Source organism: Mya arenaria, chromosome 9 (assembly GCF_026914265.1).
Source record: "Mya arenaria isolate MELC-2E11 chromosome 9, ASM2691426v1".
Classification (NCBI taxonomy): Eukaryota; Metazoa; Mollusca; class Bivalvia; order Myida; family Myidae; genus Mya; species Mya arenaria.
Genome location: NC_069130.1, coordinates 45,674,521 through 45,689,373, shown reverse-complemented (window position 1 = coordinate 45,689,373; position 14,853 = coordinate 45,674,521). Strand labels below are relative to the sequence as shown.

At 32.3% G+C, this 14,853-nt stretch overlaps 1 protein-coding gene across 5 annotated transcripts in view; it reads left to right on the top strand.

Annotated features, from left to right (window-relative positions):
- Window positions 1-14,853, top strand: part of LOC128246867 (rap1 GTPase-activating protein 1-like) — a 168,550-nt gene that overhangs the window by 105,069 nt on the left and 48,628 nt on the right. The window lies entirely within an intron of this gene.

The window sequence follows — 14,853 nt, the reverse complement described above, 5'->3', positions numbered from 1 at the left end:
CAGTAGATGTCCTAGATGGGGGTATATTTTACCCCAGGTGTCCTAGGAGTTATCCTTGGGTAACGATGTCCTAGATTTGGTTCTAAAACACAAGATGCCTATTGTTTCAAGTCCCCAGAGAAAAATGAAAAAGGTTCTAGGTTTGTCCTAAGATTCAAGTGGTTTTAGGTTTAGTCCTTAGGTACAAAATGTGCTTGGATATAGGTGCTTAATTGCAAGAGGTTCTAGGTGTGGTCTTTAGGCACAAAAGGTTCTAGAATTGTTCATTAGGCACATAATTGTAATCAAAGGTTTTGACCTGATTTGGTTGAATTTGGGAATAGGCTTAAAGAAAGTAGAGTAGTAAGGGTAACCCTTAGTTAACCTTCGAAATACTGGTGCTGGTTTTTTTTAAGTGTGTGATTTTATATGTAGTTTAAAATATTTAAAAGCTTAAATGTACACAAAGATTACATTAACGCCATTTCCCCAATGATGACAATGACGGTTTAACATAAACCCTGTTTCTAACTATTTAAGAAAAGGACTTAACCCTAAACCAAATATTTTATTTTGGCTCTGGAGGTTTGAGCTTTTCCATTTTGAATCTGAGCTCTGAACTAGGAATATATTTAATGTAACAAAATGGTCATTATTCATAATAGTCATTAAATGATTCCAATTACATCATTCTCTGTATATTAATTATTCATATGTTCACTCAGTATAAATACAATATTATAAGGCTGAAAATTAGTTCATACTCGGTGTGGATTTGATTGATGACGTATCATCAGGTATAATATAATTCAATAACTGAGCACTTAGAGAAAGTCATACGTTATTATTACGTAACAGTTTATCAGCGGTAACTGAGTAAAACAACTGTTAATGCTATCAAAATCCACTCCCACCCAGTAAAACAGTAGCATTATCGTTACATCATGGGGTGTGAGTCAAAAACTCATCAGCAATCCTAGGTAATGGGGCCCGTATACTTGCTCATACATTTGTCACTAAGCAATTCACTAGGAAATTCAATGAAGCAAAATGTAAGTTCAGATCTCAGTTTTATTTTCCCTGATTTGTGTCTATGATTAATGGGATGATATTCAATTAATGTACTCAGATACTAAACAGTGTTGATTTGGGTTTTGGTATTTTTGTGGGAAATTATACATTTTGTTACGGAAGTGTGGTGTGATTAATTATTATTATAATTATGATGAAGCTTTTCGGATGTGGAAACGGACTTTTAAGTTGTACCAGTAATATGTAAGTTAATTGTCTTTAAAGTTATTACCAATAGCTGAAACTTCATGTAGAATGTTTTTAGGTTAAATGGGGAGGCAAGAGTCCCCCGTGTTTGGTAATTACTAGTACTCGGGCACTTTATAAGGATTAATTGGGATTCAACAGGGTGGTTTGTAGTATAAATATATATATTATGCCGTTACTCAAATTTATATTAATTAGTAATGCAGGATTTCGTTAGAAATTAAGGGGGGGGGATGGGGTCCTGTTTCACCTCAGTTGTAAGTAATCGTGTTTCATATTTATTACGGAGTATTATTTTCAAGTGAATAAAAGCACATCTTTTCCCCTTTTTTATCAAGAATTTTTATTCAAGCTGCAGTTAAGTTCTCTGTTTTCTCAAAATTTGTCTTCTGATGTCAGTCTTTGACATTTTGAATTGCTCAAGTCGATAAAGGCTTGACATGAATTGGAAACATTCGGCATTACAGACTAATAAAATTGCCTTTTACATTCATAAAATGCAAATTTAATTGCCAAGCTTAGAAATTCTAGCTTTACTGTCATGTCGAAGACTTTTTAACATTGAATTCAATTTTATTACAAATATTGTAAAATTTTGCTTCTCTGGCAAAATTTCATGAACTTCTGTTGAAACTCAATGAACAAATTTAAGATACTTTATTCAGAAGGGGATTTAAATAATGCATGGCATTACGTTAGTTTGTTGGGTAAATATTCATTGGGATGGTAAAAATAATATAAGTTCTTACCAGGGTGTGGCACCCTCCCTTAATATTACAGCTTTTTTATTTTTCTTAGTTCCCCCCCCCCTCAACCCCCCCCCTCAACCCCTCCCCCCGTCCCCCCCGTTTTACTGGTGTTTCTTTATAACTCTTCAATCTAATAGGAGTTTAACATGTGATGTTCATAATCAACAATGAAAATGACCAATCTTACCCACTTTAAGAGAAAAAGCTTTGTCTTCATTTCTTCCTTATAATAGGACCATATAACATACCAGGTCTGAAATCAAGATTTGACCAATGACTTCAGGACTGAAAGAGGTCGCTGATGCGACCACAAGGCATCCATTAGATGTCTAGATTATTACGAGCTCTGTCGATTATTACGAGGGCTGTCAATACGGTTGATACATCTGGACGTTGGGAGTGCTGCGTTGATTTGTCTTCATTTAGCGAAGAACATTTTGTACACACTTCTGATATCTGTCATTGTCATTTGATATTTTACTGCACGATTTTATGAAGCAGTCTGTTACCAAGATTATATGTTAACAATGTTTATATCATCAGTAATTGTTGAGAGAGCTTAATCATAATATCAGTTAGTTTCATTTACTACTTAAAAGCGACTCGTCCTTCAAACATTGAATGTTTATCATTGTTATGTTCTGGTTTTTGACATAAAGTTGTATTTTTAAGCTGCTTACTTATGATTCAAAACTGTTGAAATTATTTCATAAAAACAACAACTTCCGAAATCTAAGTGAAATAAGGTCTTTCAGTTGGATTTCGAAAGTTTTTTTTTTATTATAAACTGTGTTTGATGACTTAAATGACCTCGACTAATTGTTCATGACCTATGCAGGATGACCTTTTTTATGAGTGACCTTAACAAATTGTTGGTGTACTTAAAATTGGAATTAAGCCATGCTGGATGACCTTTATATATGATCTTGACTATTTTTTGTAATATTTGTAATTAAGCTGTGCTGGATGACCCAGTTTTTAAGTGACCTTAACTAACTGTTGATGTTTACTCATGGTATTTAGCTATGGTGGATTACATTGTTTATGAGTGACCTTGGCTAATTGTTGATGTTTACTCATGGAATTAAGCCATGCTGGATGACCTTGTTTATGAGTGACCTTGACTAATTGTTGATGTTTACTCTTGGTATTTAGCTATGGTGGATGACCTTGTTAATGAGTGACCTTGGCTAATTGTTGATGTTTACTCATGGAATTAAGCCATGCTGGATGACCTTGTTTATGAGTGACCTTGACTAATTGTTGATGTTTACTCTTGGTATTTAGCTATGGTTGATTACATTGTTTATGAGTGACCTTGACTAATTGTTGATGTTTACTCATGGAATTAAGCCATGCTGGAAGACCTTGTTTACGAGTGACCTTGACTACCGGTAATTGTTGATGTTTACTCTTGGTATTTAGCCATGCTGGATTACATTCTTTATGAGTGACCTTGACTAATTGTTGATGTTTACTCTTGGTATTTAGCTATGCTAGATGACCTTGTTTATGAGTGAACTTGACTAATTGCTGATGTTTACTCTTGGTATTTAGCTATGCTGGATTACATTGTTTATGAGTGACCTTGACTAATTGTTGATGTTTACTCTTGGTATTTAGCTATGCTGGATTACATTGTTTATGAGTGACCTTGACTAATTGTTGATGTTTACTCTTGGTATTTAGCTATGCTGGATAACATTGTTTATGAGTGACCTTAACTAATTGTTGATGTTTACTCATGGAATTAAGCCATGCTGGATGACCTTGTTTATGAGTGACCTTGACTAATTGCTGATGTTTACTCTTGGTATTTAGCTATGCTGGATTACATTGTTTATGAGTGACCTTGACTAATTGTTGATGTTTACTATTGGTATTTAGCTATGCTTGATTACATTGTTTATGAGTGACATTGACTAATTGTTGATGTTTACTCTTGGTATTAAGCTGTGCTGGATTACATTGTTTATGAGTGACCTTGACTAATTGTTGATGTTTACTCTTGGTATTTAGCCATGCTGGATGACCTTGTTTATGAGTGACCTTGACTTATTGTTGATGTTTACTCTTGGTATTTAGCTATGCTGGATTACATTGTTTATGAGTGACCTTGACTAATTGTTGATGTTTACTCTTGGAATTAAGCCATGCTGGATGACCTTGTTTACGAGTGACCTTGACTACCGGTAATTGTTGATGTTTACTCTTGGTATTTAGCCATGCTGGGTTAACCAAGTTGATTAATTGTTAATGATCTTTTGGAATTAAGTGATATGCTGGATGACCTTGTTCATGAATCACCTTGATCAATTGTTGATTAACTTTTGGAAATAAGCAAGACCTTGTTTATGTGTAACATTGACTTATTGTCAAGGAACTTTTAGAATAAAGCCATGATGGATGTCCTTGTTTATGAATGACCTTGTCTAATTGTTGATTGTTATGTTGTTACCTTTCAAATAGTAAGGTTTGCTGGATTACCTTTGTTTATAAATATGACATTGACTCACTGTTGATGACCTTTTGAAATTAAGCTATGCTGGATGACCTTGTCAGACCATGGGTTTAATCAATATATATCTATAGGCACCCAAAAAAGAGTAACATTTTTTTCATTACTTCTAATGAAGATTACTTCTAAGTTAATTGTTCATGTTATAAGATAACTAGAATTTAAACAGGAATTTTGGCTTATATCCTTTCGAATACCGCTACCGTACATCGACGCGCTACCGTAGCCGCCTAATTCAGACCAATTTTTCAAGGGTGCTGGTTACCGCTACTGTTTTACTGTAGGAATACTGTAGACGACTAAAACGTACCGAAAAAGTAGGTACGTCCAGTTCCACAGCCGCAAAATGCACATTTTCCACAAATTTATGGTACGTTTTTCATTAAAATAAGAAGGATTGTGAATTTTAAAAACAGCATTAGTACGCTATGGTACTTTGTCTTAGAAACAGTTACTACACTACGGAATTTCTTTCAAATATAATAACCATGCAAAAAAAAGCAACGGTATTTCTTTAAAAATCGTCATTCAACATTATTCGCCTCTGGCTTTTGTAAATTTGCTTTAATAAAACAGCATGCTTATGTTTTTCCTCTTGTATCAGGAGTACACTGTGGTATCACTGTTAAATTTAAGAAATGAGCAAAACTGCACAGTGGTATTACTGTGATATTTGTTTTACGGACTGTGTGTTAACTTCGATAAGGTAGACATTTCATGTTTGAATCAAACTAAATCAGTCACTTAAGTGCACTTTGGTAGCGTTCTTGAATCCAGAAGTATGCAAAACTACGCAGCGGTATTTCCTGTATAAACATAATACGTAATCAACATAACAAAACCCACTTCAAAGGCCGTTGCCTTTGAATGCCATTTAACGCTAGTTACGCTTTTTTTCCTGTTGAAATATATGCTTTAACTTTCTTATACATCCAACCGGACATCTATTACGTGATCGCTATAAAGATATCATGGAAACCATAGTGACTGCAAATATATCAACAGAACATCCATTACAAAATAGCTGTCACAGTTGCCATGAAAACCACTGCAATAGACAATAAACCAACCGGACAAATATCACAAGGTCGCATCAAGGTTATATTGGAACCACAGTGACCCCTGTTATGAAAGTTGTATGGGAAAGGAGCATGACTTAATACAACATGCATCAATACATATTTGTCGATGAAGCAATGATCAAATGTCACGATCACCATTCAAGAATCGTTGGTGCTCCGTGTGTCATGGGGTATCTCAGGAATTACCAGGCGTACTTAATATATATGCAAAAAGCTACAGAAACATGCTCAGTAGCAAAAAGTTTAAACATAAACCCGGTTTAGTGGCAATGGGCAACACCAAAGACATAGAACACAAATTCACAGACAAGAAACATAAGTCGAAAGATAGAAGTAGGGTTGACTCAAACAGTTGTAGAGAACTGAAGAGAAAACATCAAAGGATGATCATGTTGTATTTGCCGACAAGTTTAAAACATCAGTTCCTCTGACGTTTGGAAAAAATCTATACATTCGTGTCACGCATTAAACACCGGAAGGACATATTGGTCAATCGCAAAATCAGTCCACGAAAAGAGATGACAAAGTTAGGATGCTCAGCAGAGGGGAACACATGGCATGAAATAGTTCGGACCGGAAGCTTATGTCCACTGCATGGGAATAATCAAAACATGTGTGCAACCCGATGACATGTTTCAATCCTATAATAAATAGCCGACAGAACAAGGTTTTGATGGAAGAAGTAAATGCAAAAGGAAAGTGGGGAAAACATGCATCAAAGTTATTTTTTTAATTAAAAAAGAACATGGGTGTTGTAGACAGTCAACATTTACAGTGTACCAACACCTAATTTGGACCTAATTTGTGTGGATGCCGTGGACATCTCGCTTGTGATTCATCATGTATAAAACGTCAACCCTCCGGCTACCTATAAGCTGTTTGAGAGAATGGTAATACCTTTTTACAGTATATTACAAACATGCTGTAGAATGTTAAATAGTAACCATAATCAGGTTTAATAACGTATTGATCGTTGCAAAAACCACCAAAATGAAACATGATCAACATCTTTTAAAATCAATCAGCTGTTTATGTTTTATGTTTCTGTTTTTAGGTTGCAGAACAACTTATCAGCGGGAATAGCACACGTATAAGGAAATCCAAACAATCAAGCGACATTTTTTAACTTGACCTCTTTGGCAATGTGCAGTGCAGAGTCAGCTTGCACAAGTATAATTCTAATGTTTATAAAATAAAACTCAAATGAAATGTTATTTTATTTAAAGGAATGTTTTATTTCGTATCGTGGCATTACCTCTATGAAAGGCCGAATGGAGGTCAAGTCAAACAAGACTATGGCTCCAGAAACACAGAAGAATGGAAAACAACAACTCATGTATGTAAAACATTTTCAATAATATACGTTTTTTTATATAATTGCATTTTGAAATGACCCTTAAATCGAAACAATGAACGGCCTCTAAAGTTCATGAAAATGCATACATTAAATTATTTCTACTGTTTAATGGCACATCTTGAATTTCAGAGTCTAGTACTAGAAAGCGCCGTTTAGATCAATCATGTATTAAAATAAATTTTCAATATAGTATTGATGAAATAATCATAACAAAATGTTATTCAATGTTTGTTTTAATGTTGTTTTTTATAGAATTAAACATATCATGCTTAAAATGAGGACATATTTTTCGAAATTACACATATACAATGCAATTGTCGCTAACAAAGTGTCTTTATAAAAATATTAATCAATATGTGATTTCTTTTTACAGACGGTCACCGATGATATTGCATTGCACCAGAAACTCCACTAGACTCTGTTGCCGTTTCGTTAATCGCATGCTGTGATTATACTGGTGTTGTTTTCCGTGACAAATCTTGCAATATATTTAGCAATATAATAGTTACAGTCAAATACTTTGATTTATGCTTTGGTCTATGTTTTTCTATTATATAATTATGTACATGTGTTCTTTGTTGATAGGAGAAAAATTATTATCATTATTGATTTTCGTCATGTTTGATTTTATCCCTATGTATTCCTCAAGTTCCTATGATGTAAATAAATGATCTATACATTTTATAACCTTGATGTATAAATGAATTGTGAATCCGTATTTGGATTTTAGTCCTATAAGTATACATTTATATAGGAAATGAATGAACATGTGTGTCAAAAATCATGATATTGAATTGTTATTTTAATTCTTTTCTGATTTATTTGATAAAAAACATATTGTTTTGTAATCGCTTTATGCATGTGTAAATACTAAAATACACAAACATATGTATAATATAATGAAAACTACAGGGACAAGCCCATTAGTTGAACAGTAAAAAATAGGCCCTGTTAAGGTACACGTCAAGGGCCCAAACAACAATGAACTAGAGATACAAACATTGTTTCACCACTTCTTAAATCATAAGTTTCACTTTTTGTTTTATTACTGAATTTTAAATGGAATGACACGTGCCTAAAAAACTGTGATAATGTGATGTCTGCATTAAAATTAAGCATGGCTAAAATAGCGTATTTATACATACATAGTTTAGTCTCACATGGCATTCAAGAGAGTGTTTATGAGGATTTTTTTCCGATTCAAGCACACACATGCATAATATGATTGAAATAATAAAAAAAAAAAACATTTCGCAACGTTGCCTTACAAACATCTTTTTAAGCATTGTAATTTTGAAATATTTTGGAAAACCTTTTTCTACTACTGTAGTACAAAATTGCTGTTTTAGAAATATCAAATACTAGCCGTAGCGTATTTATGACGAAAACAACAGACATAAATATCAAGTTACTACAAAAGCTAAAACTGCCCTAGTGTATCTATGCATGCACACGTGGTATAATTCAAAGATTGATCATAACATTAAACGTCTCCGGCAATTTTGAAATACATATACCTGAAATGTTTGAACTAGAACTACCAGAGTGTATTAATGCATAATATTATGCTTTATGTACTTAACAATTTGTTCAAAGAAGTAATTCCTGTCTACAAAACTCGCCTATAGTAGTTTTATAAACATTAAAAAGTAGCCAATACCGAAGATGAAAATTACCACAACCTACATATCACAGGATTACCATTGCGCTGTTTTGCATGTGCGTTTACCTACTGATGATTGTCTTCAATCAAATTACTACAACACACGACTACGGTTATTCCTACATTTGTTTAAAATTCATCATATCCGTAGTGTATTAATGAGAGTTTTGTATTTTTCCGAAGTCAACCAGAGCGTAGTTATGCCGATATGTCATATTTATTAATAAGTGAATATTTTAATTGCCGTTACATAATTAAACCAATAAAATGCATTTTATTGTATTAGTATGTCTATTAATGGGTTTAAGTAAAAGGAAAAATGTACATTTTCACTAGAACATTACCTAATTAAGGATAATGTATATGTCACTAATTCGTGAAATGCAAACTTGATTTATAAGGGTGTTATGTTATATAATTTTATGTACTATATATTGTTTGTAATTAATTTCTTTAATTGTGTTATAAATTTGTACTGTTTCGAAATTGATAAACATTTTACCTAATTGCTAACGCATTTTAATCGGGAGATTTAAGTCTCTGCTTTTAGCAAAACATGTACAAGATTATAAAAATAAGCGGTATTCCCACGCTGTACGATAGCGGTAATCAGAAGCCGAAAAATTGAGTACGGTTTACACTGCTGTGGTAGTTCGCCGGTGAATGATAGAGGTATTGGGGACACCCGAATTAAGGGTCTGCATTAGGCGGCTATGGTAGCGGAAAGGATATTTGTACTTTTGCTATGATTAGGCAATTTTCTCAGGGAAGATTGTTTACATATTTATATAACTGAGATATGAAAGATTTATTTCAAATTTAATGTATCAAACAATATGTTACCCCAACTGTGAGAAATTCCAGAAGTACTTGAAAAATTGAAGTTTTATCTGCCTGAAATAGCATATCAAATACTAATTAAACTTCAGAAATTTAAAAACAATGCCTATACACTCAAGGGTGATAGAAATTCAAAGATAAAGCTCTGTTTATGACTATCTGTATTTGATAATATTATTGTTATATGATAGCTCATATAATCTAAAGGATCACTCAAGTAGAAACTCTTTATAATAAAATGGTCTAAATAACTCTCATGAGAAGATGGTTTAGAAGTTTCAAGTAGTTTTGGCATTTCCTGAAGTGTTTTGGATACTGTCGAAAGTTTATCATGGTGGGTGTGTTAAAAGGGTATGTCAATCCGCAAAACAAATGGTTATTGTATGATTATCATAGAAATTGTTTGGAGAAAATGTTAGAATGAATTTGGATGTAGAAAAAGTTGTAAGTACTGTGACTTCTGCATTTAAAAGAATACTTCAATTTTAGATATTTTGTTTCTGAAATAACGAATTCTGTCCGTCATATCAAATATGTCTGCATGACATCTGACATCTGTCAATGTGTCTTGGCTGAGTCAGTCTATCTGCTGTCTGTCTGTCCATAAGGCTCTCTTTCTGTCTGTCTGCATGTCTTTTTGTCTTGGCAATGTATGCCTGTCTGTGAATCTGTCTGTGTGTCAGTGAGTTTGTGATTTAGCAATCTGTGTCTTATAGCCATTTGTTGTTGTTGTTGTCACTATGTTTAAAGGTTGCAGTGAAAGAAATGAAGCTGCCTTCACTATTTTGCAATAACACTTTACTGTTCTTTAGCTTTCATTAATGATTGGTGATCTTGTATACTTTGCTTAATATTGTTGTTTTAATTCAACTACTTAACATTCTCTAAATTTCGGTTACAATGTAGTAAGTATAATACCATAAAATGGCTTACCTCTTTAAGTTGGGATTGAATTATTTAAAGCGTTATTGGATTATTAAGGAATTATTTTCAGCTTTTTGTAAATAAATTCTTTAAAGTAATTATAGATGTATAATGCTATTATCTATAATTATATCGCAAAATTTAATTAGCACTTTTAAATACCCTTCTTAGTATTTGTTGAAATATGTAAAAAGGAGTGACTTGAAAATAATTAAAAACATGACACAGTTTTTATTGATGTTAGACTAAAAAAATCCTCGAGTCGAAGCGCTTTTTGTTACCTTTTTAACTGTAATTTTAAAGGAACTTTTTCATATTTTATACAGTCAAACATATTATGCACGAATCAATTGTAGCCGCAGCCCCCAGGTCAGGGGAAATGCTGGGGATAGTGGGGGAAATGGGCCGTGTTTTTACCTTTCAGGTGGCCGTGGAGTGCCCTTAGAGCAAGTGCTATTTTTTTGTTTTCGCGCAAAAAAATAGCATGGAATCGGCCTAACCTAGAATGTCCCAGGGTTTCAGGGGTTTTGGCGTGGATTTTGTCAGCAGTTTTACCCGGGTTCAGCTGGACCAAAAGTAACAGCCCCCACTATTCCCTGGACCGAGGGGGTGGGAGGTGTGGTTACAATTGACTGGTGCATGAGTAAGAGTTATATTATCGTGATTTGGGGACCAAAAGGCTTGTTTCAGTGATAAAATATCTCAAAAGTTCACAGGGGGCTCTTTGTAAATTTCACGCATAAAATTGCCCTATTTTTAAAAAAAAAATAACTATTATCCTATTTGAAATTGATTTATATTTTAGGCTTGATTTACAAAATTATGTTCAAAGGGATATCTGCCAGTTGCTGTTTGGTATTTGTTTCATAAAATGCAGCTTGTAAAATAACTAAATATCAACAACGTTTAAAATAATCATCGCCAACGTAAACAATCTGTGAATGAGTTCCCGATTAAGTGTATTTATGGTTTTCATGCTGATTTTTTTTTTCAAGATTTAAGCTTACAAGTTTTTTTTTTTTTCAAAGAACCCATGATAACAGAGAACTTTATCGCCATTTAAAGCTGCACTCTCACAGATTTACCGTTTTTCCAACTTTTTTATTTTTTGTTTTGGAATTAGAAATTTTTTGCGTAAATATCTGCTTACCAGAGATGAAAGACTGCTGACAAAAGATCAGATCGCAGATCTTCAATTATTTCCATTCCAAATTTAATGTTTTATGGCTTAAACCATTACTAACAGTTTAAGAAAAATGCATAAAACATAAATTTTGGGACGGATTATGTAAAGCTGCGATTTGATCTTTTGTCAGCAGTCTTTTATCACTGGTTTGCAGATATTTACGCAAAAATTTGCTCGTTTCAAGACAAAAAATAAAAATGTTGGAAAAACGGTAAATCTGTGCAGCTTTAAGTATAAGAATGAGTTTGGCTTTAGGAGAAAAAATCACAAATTAGTGAAGCCTTTTACGGCTCCATTCTGCCATTTAAAAGCTTGTAATTATGGACATATATAGCTTTTTATCTCATGTGAAATATTTATGTATCTACTTCCAGCGGTGTCAAGTTGTGTATTTTGTTATTGGTATAATGTGACTATAGTTTAAATATTACTTCGTCTTATTTACAAGTTACTATCATAAGTTGCATGTTGAATTTGGGCTATTAAAGCGATTGAACGATCATGTCAAATACATCAATATTTGATACATTGATGTGTCTTATTCAATAAAGTTGGTACATCAAATTAAATGTTTGATTAAACATAAATCTTTACCTGTACATTCAGGGTCATTTAGTCAAGATCGTCATTGGATTATACGAAACAACGACATATTCGTACATTGGAAATAGATCACTTAAGACAATTTTAAATTACGCGTGAACTTTCTGAAAGTGGTCGATCAGGTGGCTTTACAGATTTAAAGCTAAGTGGTGGATTAAGTGAATGGAATTTAATTTAATTGTTAATTTGTGCCTTGTGGTCAAAGTGTTATAAATGACCATGTCATATTTAGTTTAGATGTTAAATGTGGATTTGAATGTGCACAGGTTTTAATGAAAATTACGACAGAAGTTGGACATAAATTTGTTTATGAAGGAAGTGATCAATTATAAGGGATAATTTAAATTGACATTAAAAGTTGTGATAGTTAGTCAGGTAATTGTTGAGTTATAATTATCTTAGACACGAATTTTTAAAGATTATTTTCCTAAAAATGGCGGCTTTAAACAATATCTACTAGTAATAATATTATTTGGAAATAAAAGAGCTATTTTTTTTCTATAGGGAAAATTCTAAGCCAAAAAAACATAAAAAAGATATTTTGAGTTGAAAACTGTATCATTACCCAGTGAAAATCTGCGTTCTGTAAAGATTTGCTTTATCGCTATAATGTATTTCTTTTTTGAGTACTGAAAATGAATACACAAACAAGTAAAAGTATACTTTCCTAAATGTATCTTTTTGAAAGCAAAAAACGAAGAAAGCGATCTTTATCTACATGAAATTCATCAGATAGCATGAAGTGATAAAAAGCTATTTCATTTGAACAAAGAGTCTTGTTTTTATTCAGTCTTTCATCAAGGATGGTTTATCCAGCGCGATTGTTATCAAATATCATGAGAAAAAGTAATTAATGGAAAAGAATTAGCATTTGTCGAAAGATTCATGACTTTTGCCCTGTCGTTGTCTGTGTGTTTCTGTAAGTAAATTTAGAAAATGACTCAAAACGGATTACGCACCGATCATGATAATAATAATAATACACTTAATTTGGACCGTTAACCTTTGAGAATATACATTAGTGTATATTTTAATGTGATATTAAATGTTTATTATTGATGATGAATGAATTTATTTGATTTTTTGGATAATGACACAGTTCAATTGTTATATATCTCACAGTTATACATGTATATGGTTATAAGTATAATTAATGTAACAGCTGGAAAAAAATTCAGATTTTAGACTAAAAGGTAATATATTATATATAATTAATATTATTTGAAGCATTATATTAATAATAATAAATATGCTTAAAATTTAGCTTTAACAAAATACCTTAATTGTAATTTAATTCAACTTTTTATTTTGCAAACTTCTTATTTATACATTATATGTGATTAGTCATGTACGCGTGAATTATATGTTACAAAGCGTTTGAACAATATAATAATTGCCTGTTTTACTTGTAAATAAGAGAGAACATCCATGTTTACATACTGTGTTAACCTGCTAATTAAGGTTTAGCGATGGTGACTCATAGGAAAGGACATGGTTTTAACCTGCAAATGTTTTTTGGAAAAATAAATAAAAAAAAACATATCATGTTTTCTTCAGATTAGGCTCATTAGTATAAGAGCAGTGAATTTAAACTAATGTTTATTAATTTTTGGTCACAAAGGTTGGAGACAAGCATATTTTACATAATTATTAATGAAGTAAAAACAAACATATGCATGACTTAAAGTCACATAATTATGTTTATAATTATGCACATTGAAAACTTACTGCCTGACATTGCATTCATAAATATAATTAAAATACATTTATGGACTTTTTGCTCATGTTTGAGGTTAATTAAGCCTAGCTCAGCTTCAACCCCATAGAAAAACTTAAAGTTTATCAAAACTTTATTAAACATTTGTGATATTCACACGGAACTTAGTACCATTGTCCCCAGTGACAAAATGAATATAATTATCTATAGCAAGGCCCACAACTCTGGCTCTTGCTGTTCACTGAAAACATAAGGTCAGAGTGCAAATAGGTCACATTTGGCAAAAAATTATATTGATTCTTTAAAAAATATTGGCTGGTGGTCACCAGGCTGGACAAGTGTCCAGTTTTGAACTGTAGGTTCTCTGGTTTCCCCCACAACACAAAACCACATTCTCACGCGACATCGTGCCAATGAAAGTGACTAATATGAAGTATAAGTAAATGTAATTTTCTTCACATTGTAAGAAATGGCCATTTATGAGAAACTGACTTAAGTGCTATTAAACTGTATAATAATGAATAATTAATAATAAAAAAATAATTGTTTGGCTGGTTTAAATCATTTAATTTCATAAAAATATCTTCATGTTATCTGATGAATGAAATAAATTTAGTCAGTGACATAATTATGTTATACAATTTTTAAACTGTTAAAAACATTTTCTTGAATTTTGAAGAAATTTCGATTTTAAGTGGTTTTACAAATTTAAAGTTATTCAATTTTAAAATTATCTCTGAAATATTAAAGAGAGCCTTGAATATTTCATTACAAACAATTAAGACTTGATATTAGGCAAGACAAAATTGATGTTGTGGTTGCTTGTGAATGACTGGACGGATTCTATTGTTAAAGCTGCACTCTCACAGATTGAACGTTTTGACAACTTCTTTATTTTTTGTCTTGGAACGAGCCATATTTTGCGAAAGTCTATGGAAACCAGTTATATAAGACTGC